Source organism: Propithecus coquereli, unplaced genomic scaffold (genome assembly GCF_000956105.1).
Source record: "Propithecus coquereli isolate 6110/MARCELLA unplaced genomic scaffold, Pcoq_1.0 Scaffold7, whole genome shotgun sequence".
NCBI classification, from domain to species: domain Eukaryota; kingdom Metazoa; phylum Chordata; class Mammalia; order Primates; family Indriidae; genus Propithecus; species Propithecus coquereli.
Window position 1 is genome coordinate 9,750,446 of NW_012153062.1, and position 14,969 is coordinate 9,765,414.

Genomic DNA, 14,969 nt, shown 5'->3' on the forward strand with positions numbered 1-14,969 from the left:
TAATGACATACATTAAAAAAGAAAAAACCCTCAATAGCCTAAATTTACACTGCAAGTGACAAGAAGAAGAAGAAAACACTAAAGTCAAAGCTAGCAGAAAAAAAAAAATTAAGTTTAGAACTGAGATAAATGAAACAGAAAAATATGAGAGAAAATTAACAAAAATGAAATTTAGTTCTTTCAAAAGAATAACAGACTTTATAAAACTTTAGCTATATTGACTAAGAAAAAAGAAAAAGGACTCAAATTACTAAAATAACAAATAAAATTGCAGATATTATTATTGACCCTGGGCAATTAGACCAAAAAAGGAAATAAAAGGAATCTAAATTGGTAAAGAGGAAGGAAAACTATTTCTATTTACATGTGACATGATTTTATATAAAGAAAATGCTAAACAATCCAGAAAAAAAAATACTGTTAAAGCTAGTTAATAAACTCAGCAAAGTTTCAGGATACAAGAGAAGCAACCCCAAATTATTATATTTCTATGCACTAGCAATGAACAATCCACAAGGAAATTAAGCAAACAATTCCATTCATTATAGCATCAAAAAAACAGGAATAACTTCAATAAAGGAGTTGAAAGACTTGTACTCTGAAAACTACAAAACATTGCTGAAAGAAATTAAAATATCTAACTAAATAGAAAGACACCTCACATTCATGGATCAAAGAACTTAATATTGTTAAGATGGCATTACTCACCAAAATGATCTACAGATTCAATGTGATTCTTATCAAAATCCTTTCCTTTTCTTTGCAGAAATATTAATAGAAAAGCCCATCCAAAAATTCGTGTAGAATTTTAAGGGATTCTAAATAGCCAAGCAATTATGAAAAAGAAGAACGAAGTTGGAGTACTCACACTTCCTAACCTTAAAACATAGTACAAAGCTACAGTAATAAAAATAATGTGGCACTAACATAAAAACAGAACAAAGGGATATGATTAGGAGTCTAGCTATAAATTTATACAGCAATGGTCAATTGATTTTCAACAAGGGTGTCAAGAAAATTCAATAAGTTAAAAAAAAAGAAACAGCCCCTTTAATAATGGTGCTAGGACACCAGGATACCAACATGTAGAAGAATGAATTTGCACCCTTACCTCCTACCCCAAAGCAAAAATTATCTCAAAATAGGTCAAAGACCTAAGTTTAATAGTGAAAGCTATGAAACTAGTAGAAAAAAATAGAGGTACATTTTATTACTGTGGATTTATCCATGATTTCTTATTAGCTTGGTGCATAAGTAATTGTGGTTTTAGCATTGTTGAAATTTGCCTTTTGATTTTGGAATACATTCTTAAATAAATGTGGTTATGTTATACATCATTTTAATGTACATTTCTTGCTGTATGTTTTTTGCTAATGAAATTACTTGTTTATTTTATATTTATTTTAGACTACAGAAATGATGTTAAATGAAAAGCAAATTCGAGTGATTTTCTTATTCAAGTCTATAATTGGCTGTAAAGCAAGCAGAGACAACACGCAACATCAATAGCACGTTAATGCTTGTACATGCAGTGGTGGTTCAAGAAATTATGCAAAGGAGATGAGAGCCTTGAAGAGGAGGAGTGCAGTGGCTGGCCACTGGAAGTTGACAGCGACCAATTGAAAGCAAGCATCGAAGCTGGTGCTCTTAGGACTACACAAGTAGTCACAGAAGAACTCAACATCGACCATTCTACAGTCATTTGGTATTTTAAGCAAATTGGAAAGGTGAAAAACTCGGTAAGTAGGTGCCTCATGAGCTGACTGAAAATCAAAAAAATAGTCATTTTGAAGTGTCCTCTTCTCTTGTTGTATGCAACAACAAACCATTTCTCTATCAGATTGTGACATGCAATGAAAAATGGATTTTATACAACAACCGGCAATGAGCAGCTCAGTGGTTGGACCAAGCAGCAGCTCCAAAGCACTTCCCAAAGTCAAACTTGCACGAAAAAAAGGTCTTGGTCACTCTTTGGTGCTCTGCTGCCAGTCTGATCCACTACAGCTTTCTGAATTTTGGCCAAACCATTACATCTGAGAAGTGTGCTTAGCAAATCAATGAGATGCACCAAAAACTACAATGCCTGCAGCCAGCATTGGTCAAAAGAAAGGGCCCAATTCTTCTCCACAACAACGCTTGATCACACCTTGCACAACCAAATCTTCAAAAGTTGAATAAACTGGGCTACCAAGTTTTGACTCATCTGCCATATTCACCTGATCTCTGGCCAACCAACTACCATTTATTTAAGCATCTTGACAACTTTTTGCAGGAAAACGCTTCCACCACTAGCAGGATGCAGAAAATATTTTCCAAGAGTTCCTTGAATCCCAAAGCACGGATTTTTACACTACAGGAATAAAAAAAACTTATTTCTCATTAGCAAAAATGTGTTTATTGTAATGGTTCTTATTTTTGATTAATAAAGATATGTTTGAGGCTAGTTATGATGATTTAAAATTCACAGTCCAAAACCGCAATTATTTTTGCACCAACCTAAATAACTAGAACACCAAAAGTGCATGCAGTAAAAAAAGAAAAAATAGATACATTGTTCTGTTTAAAACTTTGTGTATCAAAGGACATTAACAGAGGTGTGAAAAAACAACCCAAAAAGTGGGGGAAATATTTGAAATTAAAATATTTGATAAAAGTCTAGAATCAGAATATAAAAAGAGCCCTTACTGATCAACAACAAAAAAACTTAATTTAAAAATGGACAAAAAACCTAAATAGATGTTTCCCCAAAGAAGATATACAAATAGCCAATAATCACATGAAAAGACAGTCAACTTCATTAGTCATTGGGGAAATACAAATCAAAAGCACAATGAGATGTTACTTCATACTCGCTAGGATAGCTACAATAAAAAAAAAAAAAATTAGAAAAAGAGAGAAAGGAAATAACAAGTCCTAACAAGAATACAGAGAAACTGGAATACTTGTACGTTGTGAGTTCAAATGTAAAATGATGCCGCCAACTGTACAAAAGAGTTTGGCACTTCAATAATTTAAACATAGCATTACCATATGAGCCAACATTCCACTTCTAGGTATATAAGGAAAAGAATTAAAAACAGCCACTTAAAACAATACTTGTTTCTGAATGTTCATATCAGCACTATTCACAATAGCCAAAAGGTGAAAACAATCTACATTCCATCAACAGATTAATAAAAAAAATGTGACCTATACATACAAGGGGAAATTATTCAGCCATAAAAAGTAATTATGTACTGATATGTGCCACAATATTGAAGAACCTTAAAAACATACTAAGCAAAAGTGTTCTATTGCACAGTACAGTGACTATAGTTAATAATAATGTATTATGTATTCCAAAATTACTAAAAGAGAGAATTTTAAATGTTCTCACTACAAAGAAATGATAAATATTGGAGGTGATGGATAGGATATTATAATTAGCCTGATTTGATCATTCCACAACATACGTTAGTCTCATGCTCTTACTCAAGAGTTTACTTGTGCCTTGGAAAGGGTTTGGAGTGTTGTAAACATAGGGTGAATCCAATGGGCACCATGCATCACTACTGCATGGTGCACTGAGCATTGCTACTGCATGGTGATCGATGACTACGGGCTGGAAGTGAGCAGAGGGAAGTCCCCATCAGCCAGCAATGTCAGGGGCAACTAACCTAGCTTCCATGTGCAGCTAGTGTGCACTTCTCCATTGAGTGGAGGTTGCATTTTCTATGGATGTTGATGGGAATCTTAGTCATTAGCAGAAGTGCTTATTTCTATGCAGAGTGGATACATAAGTGGAGGCCCAGCCTTCTCTGCCCATAAAAGCTCTTTCGGTATTTACTTCCCCTCTTTCCAGGCCTGGTCCACCTGGGATCATAGAACTAGAGAAAGAGCGGCAAAGATGGGTCTTATTTCCTGAAGCTATTTCTGAGTGTGGCATATGCAACCAGCAGTTTTGTGGTTACCCTGAAGCAAAAAAAAAAAAATGGCCTGAGGGAATTTCTTTTATGAAGCAGTAAAAATAACAAGAAAGCAATGAGTGGTACTGAATCATACATAAATTTTTCTTCTTCCTTTTCATCTTCAGTTGAACACCTAAAACTTGAATCTACAAAAATTGCTTCAGAATATGCAAAAAAGAATAAATAGATGATGGAAGATAAAGAAAAGAGTTATCAAGAACATGTGAAACCACCTGAGAAGAGAGAGTGGGATAGGGCCCAGTTATTGAAAAAATAAAAGAGGACTCTAGCTCTTAAATTTCAGGTATCCATTGTTCCATCTCAATTTTCTCTTCTGCTAGCCCCTGGCCAAAAACACGGTGTAAGTGTTAGAGCGTTATGTCTGGAATTGTGGCTTTCTAGCCTAGGCACTCTACTGCACTTTTCATTCCCTTCCACTGACTGGATGACACCCACCTACATAAGGATGGTAATCAGCTCACTGATTGTGAATGTTAATCATATCTAAAAAATACCTTCATGGCAGCATTTAGACCAGTATTTGACCAAACAAGTGGACACTATAGGCAAGCCAAGTTGATACATAAAATTAACCATCATGCCAGGGCAACAATATTTCAGGAACAATAAGAAAAACACTTCTGAAAATAGAAAGAACATTCAGGAAAAGTAGTCACAGACCTAGAAGACTCAAAGATGAATGATCTGATTGAAGTTAAAGGAGAAATGAATTTCAAGAAATGGTGCATCAAAAGCTCTTGAGGAATTAATGCAAACAGTACAAGAAGAATAATTTAGCCATATGGGGCAAGTTATGGTACATATGGGATAGGGAAGATGAAGAGGTAGAGAGCCCAGTTGTAGACACAGCAAGGGAGGACCCTGAATCGTAAACTTTGGGTATTCAACTGCACATCTTTATTTTCCATTCTACTGCTCATCGAAAACAGTGTGGGGATAGAGCATGATGCACACAAAAAGGTCTTTCCATCCCACACATCCTACTACAATTTTCATTCCATTCCTTTTCTATCACTGCCAATCAGTGCTTGCTAAAATCTTTTCATAAGCAGACCATGCTCCATGGAGCCTGCATTATTAATATCACTCAACATAGAGTAGCTATGAATTTCCAAGCCCTACACAAAGTGCTTTATGCATTGCAAATTTGAACCCTCATCTATGGCACAGGAGATACCTATAACATTTTTTCAAATGAGGAATTTGTGATGGCATGAAAGATAATGGACTGTTATTGATCATACCTTGAAAAAAATACAACCTACCTTTTCTACAAAATGGGGTTCACAGTGATTTTGTTTTTTGCAATACCTGGAATGACTATCTCTGAAAGCACTATAGTCAGCATGAAAGTGTCCAGCATGCCAGTGCTTTCCTATTCTCCAAGCCCTACTCCAAGTCTATGTTGAGTCTAAAGTTTAGCTGAGAAATGCCCTATGGCCCACACAGGTCCTAATCTCAATATTTTTCTCTTACTATTCCTACTAACATTTCAGAGGCTTCCATGGAATTCTCTAATCTGATATCTCTCCTGATTCTGAGAATCTTGAAATGACTTTCCTGTTGGATTTCAACCATCCTTCTTAGGATCATGTATGGAAATCCAAAATGTATAGGTGAGATTTGCACACACACAAAAAAAATTCTATTAATACAACCACTTACACAAAATGGTTGTGTTCAATATGGGTTTTAAAAAAAATCCCAGGATGGTATTCAAAGGTAATAACATTTCAGGGAAAATAAAAGAAAAAAACTCTTCAGAAGCTAGAAAAAAAGGTCTATGAACATTAGCGCTAGGCGCAGGACCCTCATGGAGAGTGATATCATCAAAGTTAAAAAGAAGAAAATTTCAGGAAAAGAATGTCAAAAGCTCCTGAGGAATTAATGTAAATACTAAAAAGAGACTATTTTAGCCATATGGAACAAATTTTATACCATGTAGGTTTTAGGTTTGTCTTTTCTGCTTCAGGTATGGAAAGACTTTCCCAAGGAGAGATTCAAGGAGAGCACAAATCTTCTGAAAGAAATCATGTATATTCAGAGAAGCACAGAATCAAAGCCACCATGTATCATGCACTAAACATCCAAAGAACATAGCTTTCACATCCAGCTCCCTCTGCCCACCACACAAGTTGAGTGAGCAACTTCAAAACATCAGGAAAATTGCCACTAAAATTGAAAAAATTTACCTGCACTGTTTTGGGCTATAAAGTTTGCTATCCATTTCTTGTTGTTTGTTATAATAATGGTTAATATGATCTTTAACTGGATACCATATTTGAAATCATGCACATTTACTCTGCAGAAATTGAGTAATCAAGTTGCATGGAGATATTAGAGCTCTATTCAGGGTAGACGTGTTCTTCCTCTTACTCACCACACTTTCAAATATCCTCAGCCCAACACCCTTTCTCAAGTTTTTACTTTTATCCTGGGATGGGGTTGGAGTGTTGTGATCCCTTTAAAAACTTAAAATTTGACTCCAATTTTCTCTCTACTTTTCTACTATGACATCATTTCCTGGAAGTCATTAAGGAAAGAATGCCACGCTAAGAAGGATAAGATAATAGAAGGTACACAAGAAAGAACGATTCATTAATCCAATAATATTAATCAAGCCAACTGTTTCAGGATGCATATCACTCAGGATCCTTTAGTACGAACAAAAGACTCTGATTTTTAGTCAAAAAAATCAATTATTCAGATTATTAGGAAGCATGTAGAATCCCCAGAGTGGGAAGAAAGCCAGACTGCATGGCTGTTCGGCAAGGAACAACACCACCGTGGAATGAAGTAACAAAGCAAAACCCCACAGCTCCTGCTGCTCAGCACCACGTTCTCCGTATCGACTGCCTGAAGCTCTAACAATGTCAGTGCTGAGGAAACGGACAAGTCCACCTCCACATCTGTAGAAAACCAACTCCCCACGTAAAGCAGTGTCCTCGAGCTGCTCACATTTGCATCTAAGTCTCACAAAGGTCAATCCATCCGCTTGGCAGAACCTGAATCTCATGCTTCACCATAGCAAAGACAGAGAATTAGAATTGTCTGTCTTCTAATATGGGAAGTAGAGACTTATAAAGCCTTTTCATCCTCATTAATGTCATCCAAACCAGCGAGGTAGAGCGTTGTGCTTGGTCACATTATGGTGGGACTAAAATAAGGATTTTTTTACTAAATTCATATTACTAAATATGAACACACAATGAATATGAAGATACAACAATCTTTTTAATTTTTATTTTTGCTATGGAATCTCAATATACCTTTTAATTTTTTTTCTCTACTGGTTTATAAGTTATACGCATTATCAACAGTCTTTAGGTTACTTTTAACTTAACATTCATATTTAACAAAGCTGTAAAGAACTACACGCATACCTCATTTTATTGCACTTCACTGTTTTGTGCCTTGTAGATGTTGCAGTTTTTGCCAATTGAAGGTTTGTGGCAATCCTACAAGGACCAAGTCTATTGGCTCCATTTTTCCAACAGTATGTGCTCACTTTATATCTCTGTGTTACAACTTGGTAATTCCTACAATATTTCAAGCTTTTTCATCATCTTTATATCTGTTATGGGGATCTGTGATAAGTGGTCTTTGATGTTACTTTTGTAAATTATTTTGGGGCACCACTAACCGTACCCATAAAGGATGGCAAACAATCAATAATGTTGTGTATGTTCTCACTGCTCCATCAACTGACCCGTCCTCCATTTCTTTCCCTCTCCTGTGTCCTTGCTATTACCTGAGACACAATAATATTGTAATTAGGCCAATTTATAACCCTGCAATGGCCTCTAAGTGCTCACATGAAAAGGAAGAGTCACATCAAAAGGTAGAAAATCAGTAAGCTTAGTAAGAAAAGCATGTCAAAAGCCAAGACAGGCCAAAAGCTAGGCCTCTTGTGCCAAATAATTAGCCAAGTTGCGAATGGAAACAGAAAGTTATTGAAGGAAATTAAAAGTGCTGCTCCAATGAACATATAAATAGTAAGAAAGCGAAACAGCCTTATTGCTGATGTGGAGAAAGTTTTAGTGGTCTGGATAGAAGATCAAACAAGCCACAACATTCCCTTAAGCCAAACATTAATCCAGAGAAAGGCCTTAACTCTTTTCAATTCTATGAAGGCTGAAAGAGGTAAAAAAAAAAAGTGCAGAAAAAAGTTAGAAGCTAACAGAGGTTGGTTCAGGAGGTTTAAGGAGAGAAGCCATGTCCATAATATAAAAGTGCAAGATGACATAGCAAGTGCTGATATAGAAGCTGTACCAAGTTATCCAGAATACCTAGCTAAGATATTTGATGAAGGTAGCTGCACTAAACAACAGATTTTCAATGTAGATAAATAGCCTTCTATTTAGGAAGAAGATGTCATCTAAGACTTTCATAGCTGGAGAGGAAAAGTCAACGCCTGATTTCAAAGCTTCAAAGGATAGGCTGACTACCTTGTTGGCAGTAATGGAGCTAATGATCTCCAGTTAAAACCAATGCTCATTTACCATTCTACCAACCTTAGGTCCCTTATAAATTATGCTAAATCTACTCTGCTTTTGCTCTATAAATGAAACAGTCAAGCTGGTACAACAGCACATCTGCATACAGCATGTCCTGCTGAATATTTTAAGCCCACCGTTGAGACATACTACTCAGAAAAAAAATTCCTTTTAAAATATTATTGCTCATTAGCAATGCACCTGGTCACCCAAGAGCTCTAAGAAAGATGTACAAGGAGATTAATGTTGTTTTATTCCCGCTAACACAACATCCATTCTTTAGCTCTTGGATAAAAGAGTAATTTTGACTTTAAAGTCTTATTTAACAAATACATTTGTTAAGTCTATAGCTGCCATAAACAGTGATTCCTTTGATGGATCTGGTCAAAATAAACTAAAAACCTCTGGAAAGGATTCAGCATTCTAGATGTCATTAAGAACATTCATGATTCATAGGAGGAGATCAAAATATCAACATTTACAGAAGTTTCTTCCAAACTTCATGGATGACTTTGAGGGGTTCATGACTTCTGTGGAGGAAGCAACTTCAGATGTAGTGGAAATAGCAAAACCAGAATTGGAATAGAGCCTGAAGATGTAACTGAATAGCTGCAATCTCATGATCAAACTTTAATGAATAAAGAATTTCTTCTTATGGATGAGCAAAGAAAGTGGTTTCTTGAGATGGAACATACTCCTGGTGAAGATGATGTGAATATTGTCGAAATGGCATCAAGAGATCTAGAATATTACATAAATTTATTTGATAAAACAGTGGCAGAGTTTGAGAGGAATGACTTCAATTTTGAAAGAATTTCCACCATGGGTAAAATGCTATCAAATGCCATAGCATATTACAAAGAAATCATTTATTAAAGGAAGAGTCAATCCAGCTGGGCACGGTGGCTCACGCCTGTAATCCTTGCACTCTGGGAGGCCGAGGCAGGCGGATCACTCAAGGTCAGGAGTTCGAGACCAGCCTGAGCAAGAGCAAGACCCCGTCTCTACTAAAAAATAAAAAGAAATGATCTGGACAACTAAATATATATATATAGAGAAAAAATTAGCCGGGCACAGTGGCACATGCGTGCAGTCCCAGCTATTTGGGAGGCTGAGGCAGTAGAGTTGCTTGAGCCCAGGAATTTGAGGTTGCTGTGAGCTAGGCTGACACCACGGCACTCTAGCCAGGGCAACAGAGTGAGACTCTGTCTCAAAAAAAAAAAGAAGAGTCAATCGATGTGGCAAACTTCCCTGTTGTCTTATTTTGAGAAATTTCTACCTCCACCCCAACCTATTGCACACTTCTAGACTACGGAATAGTGTAACATAACTTTTATATGCTCTGGGAAACAAAAGAATTTGTTTGACTTACTTTATTGTTGTGGTCTGGAGCCAAATTGTCAATATCTCTGAGGTATGCCTGTATTTACTCTGCCATTATTTAAAATCTGATTATCAAATGCATGCAAATTGAATAATCTGATGGAAATAATGAAGCTCGGGAAGATGATATTTTAGTTTTACCATTGTAGAGAGGAAGGAATCTTTTAATCCCTTGGCTTTGGGGTAAAGCAATGTACCTGGGTATGTTAAACACTCTGTTTCTACTCTATGAGACACGATGTTTGCGAGAAGATTTCATTGTTAAATACAATTAGATATAGGACCAATGTCATTCATTTTACTTAAATAGTTTGCCACAGAGTCTGTTAAAGCAGGAGTAAGCTAATTTTGGAAGGTTTTCTGTAAAGGGTGATAACATGAAGATGACCTTTATTTAGCAACATACAGTAATGAATTGTTGAATACGCAAAGGTAGGACTGGAACTTTGTTTAGGGTGATGAAGTACTCACCTAAACTGCTGTTTATAAAAAGTGAATAGTAATTTAGGATTCGAGGTAGAGGAAAGAACTATTTTAGAGAAGAAAGGAGGCCCCCAAAAGATGGCTGCATTGAAAATTACCCACCATCACCAAAACTTTGAGTAGGGTACAAACTTAAACACAACTGTCCTTCTTAAGAGAGACTCCAGGGTAATAAAGAAATTAAGATGGTGTAAACCCAGGGGACGAGTAGCAAAGGGGGAGCACTGGCAGCAGGGGATACCCAGGGTGGAAATGGAGAATTCAACAGATGCACAAGATCCCAGCTAACTTCAGTAAAAAAACTCCTCTAACTCTTAGACCTTTAAGTTGAGTTCTTCTATCAATGGTTTGACTGCAGATGGATGAAGCATTTATAGGACTCCTGCCAAATATTTATCCACAGATAAAACGTATCTTTGTTGGAACTAAACACTCACATCTTTGTGGCCATGTCTATCAAAACGAAAAGCTGGGCAGAGAGTTTTTTGGGATACAATTTACAAGACAATATGATTCGCTGAGGAAAAAGAAAAGAGACAAAATGCAGCGTAAAGCTACTGATAAAGATTGATCAGTCTAGTGGGATATATCGAGAATCCTGCCTGCAGGTATATAGGAATGCATGATCAGGGTAGGCAAAACATACAGAAGAAATCAAGTGAAGACAGAGTTCATCTTGAATGCTTTTAGACATATCTGGACAAACACCTCAAACCCACCTACCCAGGGAATGAGCAGGAGGTATATCTTCTATTCTTTCAAAATATAATCGGATCTTACAAAATGGTCATTGAAACTTTGGTCTTTCCTTCTCAGAATAATCCCTCTTTTCTATACTGTAACATTCTTTGATTGTGAAGCTGGATTTTGGTATCAATGAAAAGAAGGCCAGGGGAAAAATGTGTACAGGTAATTACTTCCTCACTTAATGCAGCTGGAAGTGAATCAAGGTTCACAGTTACCCCTCTGCTTCATCTTGACCAAATTTTAGTTAGATTTCTCTCCTCCCCATGACACCCTGACCTCTGCATGCCCCCAGGCCTGAGCAAGACTTAAAAGCATATATATGCTCTTAGGAGCTTATCCTGAGAATAGGCTGACCACAATGAAACACTTCCTGTCAGATTCCACTAGGCATTTTCTCTTGCTTGTCCAAATTTCCTGTAAGTTCCTGTAAGACTTTTCTTATCTATCCCACCCTATAAAACAAAAGCCTTTTTATGTTTGATTTTGAGAAGCTTATAGATTCCTGAGATCAGAGCACTCTCCCGATTGCAATAGTCTTTCATCTGAATAAAGTCTTCCTTTATTTCAGGTGGGGCAAGGGCAATATATGTAACCTAAACATTTGTACCCCCATAATATGCTGAAATTAAAAAAAAAGTTTTAAAAAAGTCTTCCCTTATCTAAGTCCAGATATGGAATTTTTGTGTTTTTTAAATTTTATTTTACTTTTGTTTGACAAGTAATAATTGTATATATTTATGGGGTACAATGTGATGGTTTGATACATGTATACATCATATATCTAATTAACATGTTTATCATCTCACATACTTGTTTTTCTTGGCTGTTCAAACATTTAAAATCTACTTTCTGGCTGGGTGTGGTGGCTCACTCTAGGAGACCAAGGAGGGAGGGTCGCTTGAGGTCAGGAGTTAGAGACCAGCCTGAGCAAGAGCGAGACCCCTTCTCTACTAAAAGTAGAAAAAATTAGCCCCGCGTGATGGCGAGCACCTGTAGTCCCAGCTACTTGGGACGCTGAGGCAGGAGGATCACTCGAGCCCAGGGATCTGAGGTTGTTATGAGCCAGGCTAAGCCCACGGCACTCTAGTCCAGGCAACAGAGTGAAACTCTGTCTCAAAAAATAAAATAAAATAAATATCATAAAATAAAATAAAATCTACTCTCTCAGCAATTTTAAAATACACATTACATTATTATTAATTATAGTCATCATGCTACACAGTATATCAAAACAACCTAGTCTCTCTAACTGAAACTTTGTACCCTCTGAGTAACATCTCCCCTTCCATCCCCTCCCCCCACTATTAGCCCCAGCCTGTGATAACCATCGTTCTACTCCCTACTTCTATGAGTTCAACTTCTTTAGATTCCACATAAGTGAGATCACATGGTATTTGCCTTTCCGTGTCTGGCTTAGCTCACTTAGCAAAATGTCCTCCAGGTTCACCCATGTTGACACAAACCATAAAGTTTCCTGCTTTTTTAAGGCTAAATAGCATTCCTTTGTGTATATACACCACATTTAATTTATCCGTTCATCTATTGGTGGAGACTTAATGATTGGATTTGTTGTTATTTGACAAAGTTAATAGTTATATATCACACAACAAATTGAATTTAGTATATGTACATTGTGGTCATTTTTTTCCTCTGCCCTATGGTCCAGTGCTACTGGGGGGCTTCTGGGAAAATGTTTTCTTCCCAGAAAATAAAGGACATTTGGGAAGGACAATAACTTTACATTCTCAATATGTTGATTCTACATGTGTACCTAGAATTACAGCTGCCATTTTGGGAACATGCGGGAGGCCAACCTAAGAAAATACAAATGAGGTAGTCAAAGAAGGAAGTTAAAAGAAATCTGTATTATTAATGATACTCTTGAGCTGCTCATTTAACCAATACCTTTAATGGTCTACTTCCAGATTTCTTCAAAAGATAGGTTATAATTGTTTTTAACTTGGGTCATTTTCAGTCTTCTAAATTTGTGGCCAAAATTACACTTTTTTTTTTGCTTTTGCTTATATTGTTCTTATAATTTAAAAAATCTTGTTAGATAATGATAAAACATAATTAGAAAAACTAAAAGTAAGGAAGGTGACCACGGCATGATAAAAACAACAACAACAAAAAAAACCCATAAACTGTTCCAACAGAAAAACAACACCTAGTGGTAAATCCTAGTATAATGACCTTCAGGATATAGTAATGCTGAGTAATGATTGCCCATACACTGTTCAGGTTTATGGTGTGCTCTTCCGAGACCGTGACTGTTAGATCTGTATGGAACTCATGTCTACCTCATTTGATAAGTTTTACAAATACGTATATAGTGTATTAGATCATGTTATTCCAGAAGAAATTTTAGGCAAAATCCCTTTAGCAACTGTGAAAGCACTAAATCACTTAAAAGAACACTTGAAAATTATTCACAGAGATATTAAACCTTCCAATATTCTTCCGGAAAGAAGTGGAAATATTAAACTCTGTGACTTTGGTATTAGTGGACAGCTTGTGGACTCCATTGCCAAGACAAGATATGCTGGGTATAGGCCATACATGGGCTCCTGAAAGAATAGACCCAAGTGCATCTCTGCAAGGATATGATGTCTGCTCTGATGTCTGGAGTTTGGGGATCACATTGTGTGTGGTGGCCACAGGCTGATTTCCTTATCCAAAGTGGAATAGTGTATTTGATCAACTAACACACATCGTGAAAGGAGATCTTCCACAGCTGAGTAATTCTGAGGAAAGTTTCATCAACTCTGTCAACTTATGCCTTACAAAGGATGACTCCAAAAGGCTAAAGTATAAGGAACTTCTGAAACATACCTTTATTTTGATGTATGAAGAATGTACCATTGAGGTCACATGCTATGTTTGTAAAACCCTGGATCAAATGCCAGCTACTCCCAACTCTCCCATGTATGTCGATTGACATTGCTGCTACATCAGACTCTAGAAAAGAGGTCTGAGAGGAAGCAAGACATAAAGAATTTTCATCCTGCATTTTTATTTTTCACCCACACACCATGTGCAATAAGATTGGTGTTCATTTCCATCATATCTGTATACTCCTGTAACCTAGAATGTGCACCCCTGTCATACCTGATTGATCACACAGTGCTAGTGCTGGTCAGAGAGACCTCATCCTGCTCTTTCATGATGAACAGGGTCTCTGTTGCCCTGGTTAGAGTGCAGTGGCATCATCATAGTTCACTGCAACCTCCAACTTCTGGGCTCAAGTGATCCTTCTGCCTCAGCCTCACAAGTATGTGGAACTACAAGCACCTGCCACCAGGCCCAGATAATTTCTCTGTTTTTTGTAGAGACAGGGTCTCACTCTTCCTCCTGCCAATGACCATGAGAGTGAGTTTGGGAAGTGGATCCTTTCCCAGTAAAGCCTAGAGATGACTGCAGCCCAGCAGGCACTTTGATTACAGCCTGTGAGAGACCACAAAAGAGACCCAGCTAAACGACACCTAGATTCTTGTGAACTTTAGAAGCTAGGAGATAATAAATGCTGCTTCAAGTCACTACGTTTTGGGGCAAATTTCTTATGCAATAAAAGATAACTAATACAAAAACTTTTACCTGACTTGTAAAATCATAGACTGCTATTATCTGCTCCATGTCTTTATATAATTTGAAATGTTTTGTTTTATGTTTGTCTTCTTTATCTCAACATTAGGTGTTAAAATTCATCCAAGTTGTTGGGTTCTGTAATAATATTTCACTCCAGGTACCTAGAAGTTCAATTATTCAATATATAGTATGCATTTGTCCATTTCATAGTATAGTACATCAAATAGTTTTTCAATATGATGGTCACAATTTATACTCTCATCAGCAATGCATAAGAACTGCAATGCTCCACCTTCTCATCATCACT

The 14,969-nt window shown here is 36.8% G+C and overlaps 1 pseudogene; it reads left to right on the top strand.

Annotated features, from left to right (window-relative positions):
• Positions 1 to 3,580: 3,580 nt before the first annotated feature.
• On the top strand, positions 3,581 to 14,015 carry LOC105823769 (annotated as a pseudogene).
• Positions 14,016 to 14,969: the final 954 nt, after the last annotated feature.